The 16,469-nt window shown below is 38.7% G+C and overlaps 1 protein-coding gene across 8 annotated transcripts in view; it reads right to left on the bottom strand.

Moving 5' to 3' along the window:
- CTNND2 (catenin delta 2) overlaps positions 1-16,469 on the bottom strand; it is a 646,650-nt gene that overhangs the window by 411,166 nt on the left and 219,015 nt on the right. The window contains exon 1 of one of the 8 annotated variants that reach the window (XM_051610848.1): positions 12,557-12,588. The exons of the other annotated variants lie outside the window; for them this stretch is intronic. The gene's annotated coding sequence lies outside the window, so the exon portion shown is untranslated. Of the gene's footprint in view, positions 1-12,556; positions 12,589-16,469 lie in introns of those variants that run through there. 8 annotated transcript variants of the gene reach the window in all.

Raw genomic sequence — 16,469 nt, 5'->3', positions numbered from 1 at the left:
TCTCTTCTCTGAGCTGAACATTCCCAGTTCTCCCAGCCTTTCCTGATAGGAGAGATGTTTCACTTCCTTCATCACTGTGGTGGCCCTTAGCTGGACACCACCCAGTATGTCCATATCTGTCTTGAACTGAGAAGCCCAGAACTGGACCCAGTTCTCCAGGCATGGCCTCACCAGTGCTGAGCAGAGGGGAAGGATCCTCCCTGCCGGGAGGTGAACACTCCTCCTAAAGCAGTCCTGGGTACTGGTGGCTTTCTTTGTCACAAGGGCACATTTCTGGCATACCCTTGTCTGCAACTAGCATTACCAACGTTACTGAGGCAAATGTGTTACCCCAAAAGGAGAAAAATGTGAGTAGACAGCTGTCTTGAGACAGTACTAATTAACCTTCTGTGCCATTAAAACTACTTTCCCTCCCAGAACACCTCTGCAGTAAAAGAGGGAGTATCAGTGAGTTTTCCCCAGCTGACCAGTGAGACAGCTTTAACTTTTTCCTTGTGTGCCTGAGGGCTAGGAATGGATTTGGAAAGTTGTATCTGAGAGTATTATTCTATTTTTTGAATTGATGATGGATGGTCCATCATGTCTTATGCTGTAAGGTTCGTTTCTCTCTGTTCATGGACACTGTCCAATTTCAGTAATAGCCTGTGCCATACAGAATTCTAACTTTCCCTACTCCACCTGGGAAGCTACACTGACTATACTCCTGAGAAGCCTCTGTGCTGAATAAGTCTGGCTACTTTGATTTCAGATCCTGTCCAGGAGAGTCTCAGCAGCCTGGAATACACAAGTACCAGCAACACTGGCAATGCTAAACTGTAAGAATAGGAGAAAGACTGCTTAATTTTCAGGACATGTTCCTTGCTTATTTTAGGTTGTCCAACCACCTTACAAAGCAAAATGTGACATAAAACACATTACTTAGCAAGTGCTGGAAATTTATGAAGTAATTTCCTCTTTGGCTTAAAAAGGGAAAGCACAAATTTAGTGTACCGAAGTCAGGATTTTAAACCAAATTTCACCTTTACTGAAGCTTTCCTAATTTTGTGCTGCTTTCCCATTCCTCAAGTTTTATTTCTATTTGGTAAAGACTTATTTTTCATTTTACATGGCTGGCAAAGTATATAACATTTCCAAAAGCAAAGTCACTGGAATTAGCATGAAAAATAATATTTTAATGGGATGGACTGACTTTGGTCACTCTGCTTTGTCTCTACAAACAAGAGACTGCATTGACCAAGAGAGACATTTCTCTGGCTCATGTCCATTGCAGAGCAAAGTCAGAAAGCAAGAAACAGAAAGAAATACAGCATTCCCTCCCTTGAATACATTCATTAAAAGTGGGGAGAGACCTTGCAACAATGTTTGGCACAGCAACACCAAAATACAAAGTGTCTCTAACCATTTACCATGTCCTATTTTGGAAGAGCAAACCCCTCCACATCAGTGTAATTCCACTTAGAGAGAAGGTTTTTGAAAATTTAACCCTTATAAATCAGCGCCATTCCATTTAAGCTGCTCCACACCTCCACACAGCAGAACAGTTCCTATCTTTTGTTCTTTCACTTCATGCTCGAGACAGGAATAGGGAGGGAGCCCTTTCTGATTCAGTACTACCATAAACACCATGTACAGCCCCTACAGCCAAAGAGACAGTTGGGAAAACAAATCCTGTTCTGAAGTTTGGCAGCTTGATTACTGTCAGGACTTCACAGAGGGGAGCATAACTCTGTGGAGGTGTGCTGAAATGGATACTAAGTATATTTAGGATTTTAGGTTCCTTTCCTGAATTTACAGAGCACACCTCTCAAACCAGTGAAACAGGCTCTGTAACTGCTAGTGAGTTTATGGACAGGTATTACACACACCACTACTTTGGGCATGTTTGCTACCACGCTCACCTATTTCTTGAGAGGATGACAGGTATCACAGTAGCAACTAAGTACACACGGCTCTGGATACAGGACTTCAGGCAAATAACTATGTTTCACCAAAAAAAAAAACACTCCAGGGTTAGAAATCCACTGAAATGCAAGCTACAAAATTATTTAGAGTGAAACAAACTTGAGCCTGAGAAGCAGTCATGTGAGAAATTACACTGAAAAAAATTGTTAGCATGACAACAACTATGTGATCTAAATTATAATTTTAAATATTTAGAAATGAGAAGCTTTGGATAACTCAGATACCATGACACCGTAACTACTGAAAATGCTAACTTTTTCATGACAAGCACTGTATGCCAAGGATCTAATTACAAACACCAGCACATGCTGCCTGTTGAAAAACGGGGAAACATTTCAAGCAGTTTAGGAAGAATGAAAAAAACCCCCACCATTTGGAAATATTACTATGTATATGGAATAATGAGTCCTCATAATAGATGTTGGATCTTATATACTAAAATTTTGCTGTTTGATTCAGATGCTAACTTGATGCTGCATTAAATGACTAAAAGATAAAACCCCTTTTCCTTCATATCAGCTTCTGAACTACTGTTTGATAATTTTTTAAATTAATCTTACAAATCTCTAGATCTATATTTGCAAGCCATGTTGATTTGGAATTTTAAGGAATTCTAGTAGTGGCAATGAAGACAGAAGAAACCAAATCAGGTAACAAACATGTAATGCTCTATGCATATCTGCACACTGACAACAGCACCTCCTGATTACGGGATAGCTCGTTTCACCACCACTCATTTAAACATATGTGGACCTGAAGAACAATGACTCATAATTCAACAATCTGACTAAATATTTTTAATTATTATGTATTTTAATATTATATTGATCAAGTTCAGTCAATGTTCTACTTTAGTAATTTCAGAATTGACTATACTCCTGGCATAAACAATAGAAAACAAAACCCAAAAGTAAAAATAATTCAATTAGATATACCTAGAGAATTTTTTAAGAGTTTGAATTCCATGTAAATTATCTTCTTTCTGTCTGTGAAGGTCTGAAGTACCCAGTCTCATGACAAGAATAACCTGCTATATTCCAAAACCAAAAAGCAACTCATCCCACTGTAGACAAACCTAACACTCAAATGTTTGGAAAGAAAGATTGGGGGGTTTATTTATTTTTAAAGGAAAAAATCTGCAGTTAAGACACTGCAAAATATGGCTGCTGCAACAGGTGAACTGTTTTGTAAGATCAGCAGGCTACCATAAAATCCTTTTCTGTAACAGAGCAAACCACAATGTGACAGTAGATAAACTCCATTAGAGTGAATTTAAGTACATGTAACCATGTAGAGAGAATAAGCCAAACATCTGCCCATGTTTTTTTTCTATACTTTGTTGATGTTGCTATCATCTGGACACATTATCCACATGTCCCCTGAAACCACGTATTGCAATTTCCATCAACTGGTATTTCACCTGCTGAAGAGGGCATAACTGATCGAGTACAGCTTCTCCTGCTGTTGAGCTCAGTCAACAAGCTGTTCATGAATCCTGCAGATGTTTTGATAAACTGGGCCAATTTTTTTTTTTTTTTAATCAGTTTTCAACCCAATTAAAAACCAAAATAAAACAAAACTGTTTTTCACAGTTATATTGTGCCTTACCAGTGTGTGCTTCCAGACTTCAACTGACATCAGCATGAGATGAATGACAAAAACAATAGTGACCATTACTTCCAGAATGTATTAAAATATGTCAAACAGAAAGGTGTCCTGAAGCAATAAAGACAGTCCTGGCAAACAATAATGACTGGGCTCCCATCCTCAGAAACACTTTCAATCCCTTCACACCATGTGGATTTCGTTTTTCTAAATTCCCTTCCAAGATATATTGATTTTTAGAGCAAATAATAAGCATTTAAAAAACAAAACAAACAAAAAACCCTACTACTCTGTCATTCAGAAAATTCCATGAGAAAATGCAAAGTCTCTACACTGACTGTCTTAAATATTCTCCCCCCTAGACAACCAAATGGCTGTTTAGTCTTTTAAAGCATTCCCCGAACATTAAAACATAAAAGGAAGGAAAGAGAAAACTTGCACAAGTAGGTTGTGTAAGAGCTTGGAGAAGATGCCTATGTCCAAATAGTAATTCCACTGATTTTATGGACAACATTCCTGTTTTTCAAGAGCCAGTAATAAGTAAAACTCAGGTTCAGTCTATTTCCTGTCACAAAAAATGTAAAGGTAGAGAGCCAGGAGTCCCTGGCAGGACAACAGGTTTAACCATAAAGCCTTTTAGAGTTAGTCCAAACAAATATCCAGAGCCTATCTGGAGGTGACAGACAATCAGGCAGTTTCTTTGTCTGCTCTATCTTGTAGCTATGCCACAGCCATCCCTATTGTATAATGTATTAATCAAAGAAGAGTATTTCCAGAAACCACCTCTACATTTATCCAAGCTCATTTTCATTTTGAAGCAGTATAACATTAATGCCAAAGAACTAAAAGTAAGAACAGGAAACGATAAAGAGTATTGCTGCCAGACTTTCCAAGTTGAAGCCATGCACTAGCCCCACGATTTCTGAACACACTACAGAAAGAGACAGGGTAAAAGGCATAATGACAGTCAAATACCATCATAGGAAATGTTAAGCATTTAAAACACTTGATGGGTAGCAGCTCAGTAACTAATAGTGGGATTCAATATATTTGAAATAAGCAAAAACTAATATATTATATAAAAATAATGTCATGTTTGAAAAAAGTTCATACATCAAAATATAAAAAAACCTCTAATCTGCATGGATATAAAAATAAAATAAAGCCTGGCTCACTGAGGAGAATGCAGCTACTATTTGTGTGTGCATTTTAGCTTAGGAGCAAATGAGCCTTCATTTACCTCCAGAAGTGTATTTACTACAGCTGTGGGTTCAATTTCTAAGCACTTCAATAAATAAAAAAGAAGATAGAACTTAGTCAGAAAACAAATTCTGCTTTTTAGATGAACTCTCACAATTCTTAGTGAAAAACACACCATATGGTTCAATACATAATATCAGACAAGAGAATGACACCCCTAAGTTAGCAATTGTGTCCACAACAGGACAGGAAGGCAGGAGGAAACACATCAAAATGGGAAAGAAAGTGATACAGCACTGCCTCAATCATTGCCTCACTTGGTTACTCCTGATGTGACAAGCTTTATTCCTGGTTAAAAAAAAAAAAAAAAAATCTTAAAAGAAAATGTTACGTTTCTGGAAGTTGAGTAAGCCACAGAAGACAACTCTGAGAGCCAGGAGACCAAATGAAAGTAAGGACACTCTGTGTCCTTACTAGAACAGACACCCTCCCAACTGCCTGAGACTTTCTCAATGGTCTGTCTGATCAACCATGGAAACACTTAAAGTACAAGACCCCTTAAACAACCCCAATATGATTCTCACAGCTGCCCTAAGGATAGGCTTGTGCTTTCACAGTGTATTGGACACACACTCCCTACATGACTTGCTATTGTTGCTGTGGATTATGATAATGGTTGACTGGTTCCTTTTAAGAATTTTTTCCTTGTTCACCCTTTCACCTTCCCTCCCTCTCTCCCTGAAGTCATGTCTTCAGTTTAGGCCTCCACCACAGAGACAGAGCTACAAAGAAAATTAAGTTCTGGGCTATTTGGTCAAGTGAAGGTGATAGCTTGGCTCCTCAGAAGAAATCAATGCATGCCTGACTTACAGTGAGTCCTCAGTGTACCAAAATTTTTCTTTTTACAATATATGCTAGTCAGCTCCTGCAATATTAGAAACAAGTTTTGATGTGCTACACAGGTTCACTACAGTAATTTAATACTAACTTAAAGACATCCTTTAAATTACTATTAAACACAGTGAGAATAACACAGATTATCAAAGTAAAAGGTACCGTGAAAATAACAATTTGTTAGGAATATTGTGTAAAATGTCATTCTTCAAAGAAAGGCAACTTGTGTAATGAACACTGGAAGAGTATATAATGCATGTTCTAGATAAAGCTCCTATTTAAATGCAGAGCTAATTTTGACTTCGCTAATTTTGATATAATTGTTTATGTAATTCTGCACTGTGTGTATATATATACACATGGGCTTTGAGACAACTGCAGAAGCTTATTTAACAGAGGCAGTGGTATTTGAAAAACCCACTTACAGATAAACTAAGAAAAAAAGGTAAGCTTTTTGGTGGTAAATATTTATTAGAAATAAAGTAAATAAAGTACCTAAAGCAACAGCAAATTAGAGCTGAAAAACTAAAGAAGTAGTAGTAATTTCTTCTATGAAACAAAATTAGAGCAATGGTCTTGAAAAACCTAAAACATGGACTGCCAACATATCACCGTACACAATTATCTGTAGCAACAGGACACTGGAGGTACACCCTGATCTCTAAAAATGGATGTGAGAAATATCTAAAGCCTGAGTCCTATGACAAAAATGAACTAGAAATTTATATACTCCATTATGTTATTGCTGAAGAAAATTCCACACCTCTATTACTAGAATTTCACTACATTTCATATTTTGGTAGAGAATCAGTGTCTCTCTTACAGAAACTAATATTTCTGGTGAAAATTATACAGCACTGCTGCAAGACAACATCTAGGCTTAAAGTGAACTGAGGCAGAAAAAAAATTACTAAGAAGGAAAAATGATTAATACAGGGGTTACTCAATACTCCTATGTAGCATTAATCTTGTATTATAACAATTATATTAGAATAAAACTGCTCTAAATTCTTTATGTTTGTTCAATTAACAGACTGGGTAAAGCAAGCTATTAATCTCATCCTAGCACCCCTGTATCATTTACCAGGAATGACTTATCAAGCATCCATTCTCGGTAAAAAATAAACCAAAAATATTTCAGTGTTTGAAGCTTTATAAATGTTGAGCATGTACCTTTCCAGTGCAATGCCAAACTTCATGACTGTTTAGAAGGGAACAACTATGGTCACAATGCTATAAATGTATATAAATCATTATATATGGATTTCTCCTCTCTTAATCAAGTCATTCTGAGTGAATTATTTCAAACACAATTTACATAGATAAAGCTGGTGATGTTTCATGTCCTCCACAGAATGTGCCCATATGTGGTTAGTTCACTATTATCGGAAGTTACTTAAAGCAGTTATGTAGCTTTCAGCAAAAGCACAAAAAAACCTATAAATCCTGAAAGTTCAGGTAAGTCTCTTCCACAACTACAAAGGCACCACAAACCCACCCAACACAGACTTACCTCCTTCTAACTCAGCTAAGTTCCACTCGTTTCAGTACATATTGAACTTCTTATTTTAAACCATCTGAGAACTTGTTCCGGCTTTTACTGCACATCATTGATTTGATTAGGAAAAAAAAAAAAAAACTACAGAAAAATCACTAAAATATTTCCTCTGACTCAGCAGCCACAAACTTTCCTCTTTAATGGCACTGAATTTCATTTGAGAACTGAGGACCGATTCTCTCCCAAGCTAATGGCAGGGACTGGGCTGAAAGCAGCTTTCTTGGAACACTCAGAAGTCTTGACCAATGTTAATGAATATGTTAGTTGGAAAATTATTTAAAAAGAAGTACAGAGCTGTGCAAGATAATGGCTTTGAATGTCAGGGACAGACAGACAATGAAAAATAAGTGAGCCAGCATGCACAGTGAGCTGGAGAACAGGAACACAGCCCAAGTACAAAGATGAGAGCTTGCTCCACACACACAGCTGACACTGAACCATTTCTATGCTTGAGTCTCAATCTGAAATCTGGCTCTTAAATTTTTAGAATATCCAAAGCCAGTTGTGAGAATCAGCTGTGGAGCCAAAAGAAATCTAACCTGAAATCAGGGCAGAACAGACATGTAACACTGCAACTTTGAAGAAATGGAGAAAAAGAAGAAAAAAATGGTCAAAATGTTTGTTGAGTTTTTTGTTTCTTCATTTAAAATCTCTGTTAACATCTATCATTTTAATTACTTGTATTTATTGAAAACTAATCCTAACTAATTAGAAGAATTTTTGAAGTTTTCTAAGTTACAGGTTTCTAGCAACACTCTGACTTTCCTATTGCTTAAAGGCCAGCTCATGAATACTAGCAGCTTTGACAGTCTAAAAGATAAAAGCATTAGAATGTTCATGCTAGACTGTGCCCAGTGATAAAATATTGAGCCTTCTGAAGATAAGCCATTAAAATAACAACAAAAAACTACAAGTGTGTAATATCACCTCTTCACTTTTATTTTATCGACTTTTTAGTCAACAGCACCCCTCTGATATGATCTATGAATAGCTAACTCTTAATCCTCTATGCAAAGCGAATGCATACGAGGTTTTGGCATGTTCCTTTTGCACGTTCATGAACTCTGGAACTTAAGAAAGAGTTGGAAACACAGGAAAGCAAACTCAGTACTGGACAAACTCTGCTCAGGTAAGAAATCAAAACAGAACTGGTTGTTACTGTTGAAATAAAGTTACCAATAAATTATCTTAAAAACAAAGGTGGGAAAAGACAAGAAGCAGAGGCTATTTCAACCATGTTAGACTCGAGATTTGCCACCAATTCCCATTATATAGTAGAAATCAGAAATCAGCAGAAATCAGCAACTTTACAATCAAGGCAGTACTGTTACTTCCTATATAGCCTGATGCACCATCCCGCAGGCTGGACAAGCAGACCACCTTTTTCTTACCATGGCAGCCAACACCATCTTCAAGCCACTGGTCACAAAAACTTAACAAGGGATAGATACATGTTTCAGCTGAAATACCCCACACATATGGCAAAATGAGAGCCTATATGTACTAGAAAGCAAAGCCATCTACTCTGTTTCTAAATGAACTCTTCGCTACCACTCCAGAAGTAGATATCCTTGTACAACTCTAAGAGAATGGTAACAAGCAGTATTAATTTATTTACTACACAATCAAAGCATCTTAACACATGGTGCACCCACATTCAATAATAATACATAGAAGAATGCAACTTGCCCCTTAAACAAAAACTACTGGTATTCAACACTACCAAGAAAACTGAGGCCATAACTAGAACAAAAAAACAACTTGAAGACATCTGCCTGACTGCCTACTGATCCCAAAATGATGTAACTTTATTAACTCAAGAGTTAAAAGACGCTACTTCTCTATACCTAAAGTTTTAGCAGCCTTTCCTAGCACAGTAGGAAGAGGCGTCCCAACTCAGCTTCTCTGACAACTTCTAAAGCCATAAGAAATATTTGTCTTCAACACGTTTCAGTGCACTGAGAATAAAACTTTCAGAACTGGCCTAGATACAAATTATACACAACTGTGGTACTCCATCACACGGATACAAAATCTAGGACACTTGCTAAATAACTTGGTCACAGATGCTGTCAACAGAAAGCATGCAATACGGGGTGTGTTAAGGAGAGCTTTACTTCAACTGTTAGGCAGCTGTGCTTCCAACTACTTTTTCTTTCAAACTCTTAAACCTGCACAATTTTGTAGCACTCAAGACTGACAGAGAGAATCACAATTTGGCAGCCACAGAGTGCATGTGTTCACAGCTGGGAGGATGAAGTTCCTCCTTTAATTGTCGGGTTGGCTTTATCAAAAGCCAGTTAATGGAATGATAATACTGGGAATGTCATACGAAGGTCTTGACCTCTGACTGAAACTATTTGGCACAGTGTGAGCCCCATGCTAAGATTTTTCTGAAAGGATCTCTCTGGATCTCAAAAAGAAATATATGTCTCATTAAAATTATCCTAATTATTTCCAACAGCATCAACCTCTACTAAAATAAATAAATAAAATCAAGAAGACCTTCAAAAAATTAACCATTTTCATATTCCAGATTTAAAGGGACAGTAGCCTTCAGCACATGTATCGTATACTCTGCCATCTGAACACCCTGCCCAGTGTCAGCACTTTAAGTCTAGTGCATGCTGTCAGAACAGGGCTTACCACATTCTCTTACCTCTGTCTCTCTTCACAGATTAAAGCAAGTCCCTGACACATGTAAAGTACAGATACATATACAGTTTGTATACATATGAATGTGTATACATACACACATACAAATGTAGCATGTGTTAGTATCATAGACCCATTGTATGGCAGGCTACTTAAAACATGGATAAAGTGTTTCTACTTTAAGTCAATAACATGCTACAAAAAAGTTTGTTGAGACGTTCTGATTTGGTAGGTTATATGGGTGATTTTTTACCAATGACAGAAAGCTGTTTGTTGTATCTCTCTATCAGTCACTTCAAGATCCAGCAACTAGAAGAGTGAATATGGTTTTTTTTCAGGAAAAGGAGAATAAAAAATAAATTACAGCTTTTGCTTACATTTATTTTAATGAAAGAATGCCTAGGCTACTGAACATCATTAGCTAGTACATAAACAGCTATTACTGGTATAATAAAATCACTGAAGTAATTCCAGCTTTGCTTTGAACTTCCAAAAATCAAGATGTACACGTACGGTTGGATTAGTTCAGCTACTCAGAAATCAGTGGAGTAACACCAAATATAGATTTGGCCCATTATCTACCTGCACAGCACAAATGAATAATGCAAATGTGTATGCAAAGGACCATGAAGTATCTCAGCTTAGCAGTGCATTTAAAATGTATCACTAACTTTCAGCTTCTTGAAATATTTATCAAGCTCAGGAGGTTCCACTGAGAGCACACTCTATTAGGGGCCTCCACTGAATTTTTATTTCTATGCCTAACTCAGAGGACTTTACAAAAGGAGACTGGAATTAACTGCTAAAACAACTTCAGATACTGTTCTTTCACCACAGTCTTCACAAGCCCCTTCATATCCATTTCTGAGTCACTTCAATGTTCTTCCCACAGCCAAGACTAACTGGGGTCTTTACGTAACATGTCTTAGAAGAGGAAGGTAACACGTTTCTGGTCACTTGACTTCGGAAGCCACTAAAATTATGGTTTATGCAATTAGAAAGCTACTGAAAGAACCCACAGTAATGAGCATGCTTTAAGACACCACAGTCAACTCAAAAGTACCACATAAAAAGTTAAGCAGTCTTCTTAAAATCAGTCTACTGCCACAAACAAGTTAAAATGACTAGTTGAATCAACTATGAAGAAGCTTGAAGAAGCTTGGATAAGCTGCACAAAGCATTTAAATGACTGAGCACTAGTCAAACACTGATTTGGTTTTACTGAACTCTTTTTGAGATAAAATTAGTTCCTGATCTTGAAGTAATTAAAGTATTTTATTCCTCTATTGAAGACTGGAACATTCAAAGTAATTTATTATTTTTTTTCATGCTGGATACTCTGGAATACACTTGGGAATGTAAAAAAAAAAAAAAAAAAAAGATAAGAAAAAAAGCCTTTTGTTTAAGACTGAGCAGTTAAACTAGTCTGATCTCGAAAATCTCTTGTTTCCAATTTTAACTAATAAAAAGGAACAGTTATGGTTATACCAGACTTCCCTCAAAGTCCTATGTTTTATTCATTATGGACTTCAGGCAAGTTCGTGCTTATTAATCTGACAAATGGAATTGCCTAGCAAACAGTATTACTCCACAATAACATATTCCTGCAGCGTCTTGAGTCAAGAATAATATGTAAAACCAATCTGCTCTAAAACATCTTTACTTTTTTTGTAGGATGTACTAGACACAGGGGAGGAGTTTCTTAGTTTTTATATTTTAGATATTTTACTCGAATTCAGTCAAACGATCAAACCAGTCAGAAAACTGTTACCTTAACAAGCATATATAGATCTGTGTTGGAAAAGGCTGTTGGGACTTTTTCATGTAACTGACTTTCACATTAAATTCATGTATTTAATCCCTTGAGCAGTCAGTCACATTTCCCTGGGAGCTAGGCAGCTCCAGATGAAACTAGGAGGTCAAAACCATGCATTATTTTCATTAATCTTCGGTAGTAAATTTCAAATTAGCTGACTCATCTACACAAAAAATTTACCTGAAAAGCTGACTAGAGACTTAAAAGTTCAACGTTAAAAGATGCAGATCCCATGCTCATCTCTTTAAGAATACAATCTGGAAAAAAAGATATCACTACAGTTGAGTACATGGTATATTGATAGACAACATTTTCTAGGGTAAAAGTACAAAGCAACAGGTCCGTAAGCTGAGAGTAGACATCTGCAAAAATAAACTTCTTCCCAAGAAAGCTCTGCCTGTTGAGTCATTTTATCTCAGTGGAGCTACTGCTTTTCTTAAATCTTTGCTTTAGATCAGCAGAAACAAGTAACAACCACAGTAAAATAAAGACATGAAGCATTTTGGAGAAGGAAGGCACTTCCACTGAAAAGCAGCATTTACTTTCTTGCCTTTAATGGACTTTGAAGTACCCATTTGCAATTCCTGGCTCACAAAAAGAAAAATACCCGTCCTAATCCTGCCAGCCACAAGTTAGAGAGCACTGCACGTGGACTTCAAAACCCAGCAATTATGATACCTATATGCCCTTCTGCAACCAGATTTAAAGCATTTTGAGGTCCAAAAAGATTTCTAAGCCGTTCAGAAGTGACGTTTAAAAACAAGCCGTACTCGTTTTCACGAAATCTCTCGTTTCGCCTCAGATAACAAAAAAAAAAAAAATGACAAAGCAGCCCCAGAGAAGCGCTCCATCTTTAACTCTTTTACCTCGGTCGCCCACTTGCAAATTAATCTCCTCAATCACTTCGGCATCCGCTCTGGGAAGTCTCCTCAAAGCCGAGCTGCGCTTCCCACCTCTCCGCAGCTTTTTATGATTAGGACGATTTGATTGTTTTCTTTTTTTTTTCTTTTTTTTTTCTTTTCTTTTCTTTTCTTTTCTTTTCTTTTCTTTTCTTTTCTTTTCTTTTCTTTTCTTTTCTTTTTTTTTTTTCCCCTCCTTTAACCACTTACAAAAAGAAACTTTCGGGGGGGGAAATAAAAACAAAACCAAACCAAAAACAAAACACCGCAAAAACAAACCAACCGCCCGGTGAGGGCTCCCGGCCGTTCCCCGCGCTCGGAAGGACGGCAGCAGCAGCGGCAGCGGCGGCAGCAGCAGCAGCAGGAGCAGGAGCAGCCTCCCCTCTCCCGCCGCCCGGCGCGCCGCGGCCGGGCCCGGGGCAGCTGCTGCCGCCGGCCCAGCGGGGCAGCGGGAGCGGGGATGGGGGGGCGGGGGGGGATGGGGGGCGGTGCGCGCCGCCGGGCACAAAGGTCTCCATGGCAACCGCGGGCCGAGCCCCCCGCCGCCCTCATTCCTGCGCCGACACCTCATGGCCGCCGGCCCCGCCCCGCACACACACACACACACACGCACACACACACCCGCACACGCACACCCGCACACACACACGCAGCCCCCGGGCGCTCCCCCACCGCCCCGCACCGCCCCGCACCGCCCCTCCCCAGGACCCGCCATCCCCACCGGCTCGGCCGGGGAACCCGCCCGCCACTTCTGGGCAGCAGCTGCGAGCCGAGCAGTCGCTGCCGGCCCTGGCACCGGCAAAAAAAACCTGCCAGCGTTTCTACCGGGCAGATCGATCAGCTCCGTGCATATCTGTGTTTGTTTAGGTTTTTCCAGTTGAGGGCAGAAGTTGATAGGCTGCTACAGCATCCCGGCACAGCGTAACATCGCGCCGAATTAATGAAAACCCACAATCTTTAGCTTATCACGCTCTTGCAATACAAAACACTAGGTTTGGGGGCACAGCTTTTAAATTTTTCTCTAAAACTTCTGCTTTGCAGGCTGTGTAAACTGCACCTATGAAACTTTTGTCTTAAATACATCTAGAAAATAAAACTAACTTGCACCCAATTTTTTCAAAGTGTGCGTAGAGCAAAAACTGGCAAGGTTAAAAGCAAGGGTAAAAGGATAAACGCTTGGCCTGGCTTCCAGCACCGACCACTCCAAGGCTCCAACACACCTTGTAAGTGACAACTTTTATGTACAGGATTACTCCTGCTGAACACAGCAAGACTCTTCATACACCCCAAAGTCGAAGGTGTCTGGGATCAAGGATCGAAATGCCAAAGGTGGAAATCAGGCTCCAGCAATACTAATGACAAATTCCTACAACCCCGGGCGAGACCCCTGCAGATGTAATTAGGCCTGTAAAAGATTACGATCATCCTTCAGTGCGGTGCAAATGGTTAAGTAATTCAATTATTCTGCCAAAGTCAAAAAGACTGAACTGCTTCTGAGGACTTCTTGCTAAAGGGCCTCGTTCATTCTGCATATTTCACTTGATCAACACCTGTGCGAACTCAACAACTGCAGGAAAACAACTCTTTGATTATTTTGTGTACAAACATCCTGTCAGGAAAAATAACCGTCCCTTTCACAGAAATGTGAGCTTCATATTCAAAAACTTCATGTGAATAAACTGTCAGCTTAAACTCAAAAAATGAGCCCTTCCTGATGTTTTTAATTAAACTAAATGTGATTATTGCAACTATGTTAATTTTTAAAAAAGGCCATAGCAGACAGCCTTGGTTATTTGCTGCCAATGTTTAGGTTGAAGGCTGAAGGACTGAACCAGAGGCTTGCATTATAGCATTTTCTTTGAATTCCTTATTCAACCCAGATCTGAATGAAAAGGTTCCTTTCTACTTACAAAGAGCTACCCCTGTTCTCCAAACCCCCGATGATCAGGCACCTAACATCCACTGCCATTAATAATTACCACTACTGATTCGGAGCAATAAAATTTCAGTGCACATTTCAGTAGTCTTCTCTCGAAACGTCACAGCGAAGCTGAGGTCAGTTTTGCTTGATTTCACAAGACAATTTACGCAGAGGAAAGAAGAGCAACATTTCAGGGTCTGAAGGGAAAAAAACCCACCGATTTGTCTTCTACCAACCTTCCTTGAGTTTATCTGCACTCCCTGGGGCAGATTTAACTCTCTCATGGGGGATAGAGGGGAAAAAAACAATCAGAAAGTAGGTAAACAGGTTAAGAGGTTTAGCAGGAGAAATTTCTTTTAATCTGCTGAGGGCAATGCAATAGTAATAATTTGAATAAGGGCACAATCAGCTGCTTCTCCCAGAAACTTTTGAAGCGGAAAACCCAACAGCTAACTGTATTTCTGAAATTTCAAGAAGGCAAAATGTTGCTGGAGGCAATGGATGGGAAATTACATCGTAAAGCCCTTTATTATTTTAGTTCCTGAATGGCAAACCTACTAGCTTCCTTGTAACTCTGCCAAGCTGTAAGTGTCATTTAAGGAGAGCAGCGCAATAATTTCTTTTTGTTCTCCATCGCTGCCTAGGCTGTAGAAAAGAAGACTGTTTATGATAAATTAAAGGTCACAAATAAATGGCAATTTAATAGAAGAAAATCTACTCCACATGAAGTAATACCTCCAAGGGGTAATTAATTACACAGCAGTCCGAGCACGTTCTCTTTCACTGAAATGCTGTGAACAGCCACCCTGTTTCATTTCAATGTGCTAATATGCATCACCATCTCTGGAAAGCTCTGTTGAAAAATAAGTAAACAGGCACTATAAAGCCACTGCATCTATTCCAGCAGTGCACAACACACACACAATTTTACAGTATATTTAATAGAGAAATTTAACCTACCAACAGCATCCAAAGGTATTTCACTCTCATTGCCAAGATCAATGATTGGTATTAAAACGGATTGCCACATACTCGTGAAAGAGTTGTTCAATAATTAGACACTTGTAAATATTACTATCTTATTATAAAGGGATCCCATCTCATAAAATTGATTAATGAAAGTGGAATGAAACCATATTAATTCCATACCCATATACCCTTCCTATGACTGTTTCTTCATTACAATACTTCCTATACACTTAAAATTGATCAAATTGCTAAGTGCTCTATTCATGTTTGACTTCTTGTATGCTGAAGCTGTGCAAATTCTGAGAGTTTGGACAGGGAGAAGTAAAAAGAAATCCTATAATGTATTTTATGCGTTCCACTAATAAATACTAAAGGAAAAGTGCCTTTAAGTTGGGACACCAAGAAAAGAGGTCAGCTGCGTGATTTTTATATCACTTTTGCAGCACATGAATGGTTTTCTCTGAACCTCAATTCAGTGTTTTTATGCTAACATCAACAACCACACTTTAATCTACACCAGTGTACATTCCCATCCTTTTCACTCTTGTTCTTCAAAAATGGTTCACAGAATGGTTTGGGTTGGAAGAGACCTTAAAGATCATCTAGTTCCAACCCTCCTGAAAAGGCAGGGACACCTGCCACTAGACCAGCTTGCTCAAACCCCCATCCATCCTGCCCTCGAACACTTCCAGGGATGGGACATCCACAACCTCCCTGGGCATCCTGTTCCTTTGTCTCACCTCCCTCATAGTGAATAATTTCTACCTAATGCCTAATCTAAATCTCCCCTCTTTCAGCTTAAAACCATTACCCTTGTTCCTATCACTACATGCCCTCGAATCATTTAAAACATCTCCAAACATCAAGAGTGTAGCAACTAGGTAGATTCTTTATAATTTGAAAGAATAACATAAATACTCAAATCTATGTTTTTCAGAAGAGATAAATCTGTGAACATCACAAGGGAGTTGAACTGAGGCCAGAGTCAAG

The sequence above is a fragment of the Apus apus genome, chromosome 2, assembly GCF_020740795.1.
Source record: "Apus apus isolate bApuApu2 chromosome 2, bApuApu2.pri.cur, whole genome shotgun sequence".
Lineage (NCBI taxonomy): Eukaryota > Metazoa > Chordata > Aves > Apodiformes > Apodidae > Apus > Apus apus.
The sequence above is the reverse complement of the archived record's forward strand: the minus strand, read 5'-3'. Positions and strand labels throughout refer to the sequence as shown.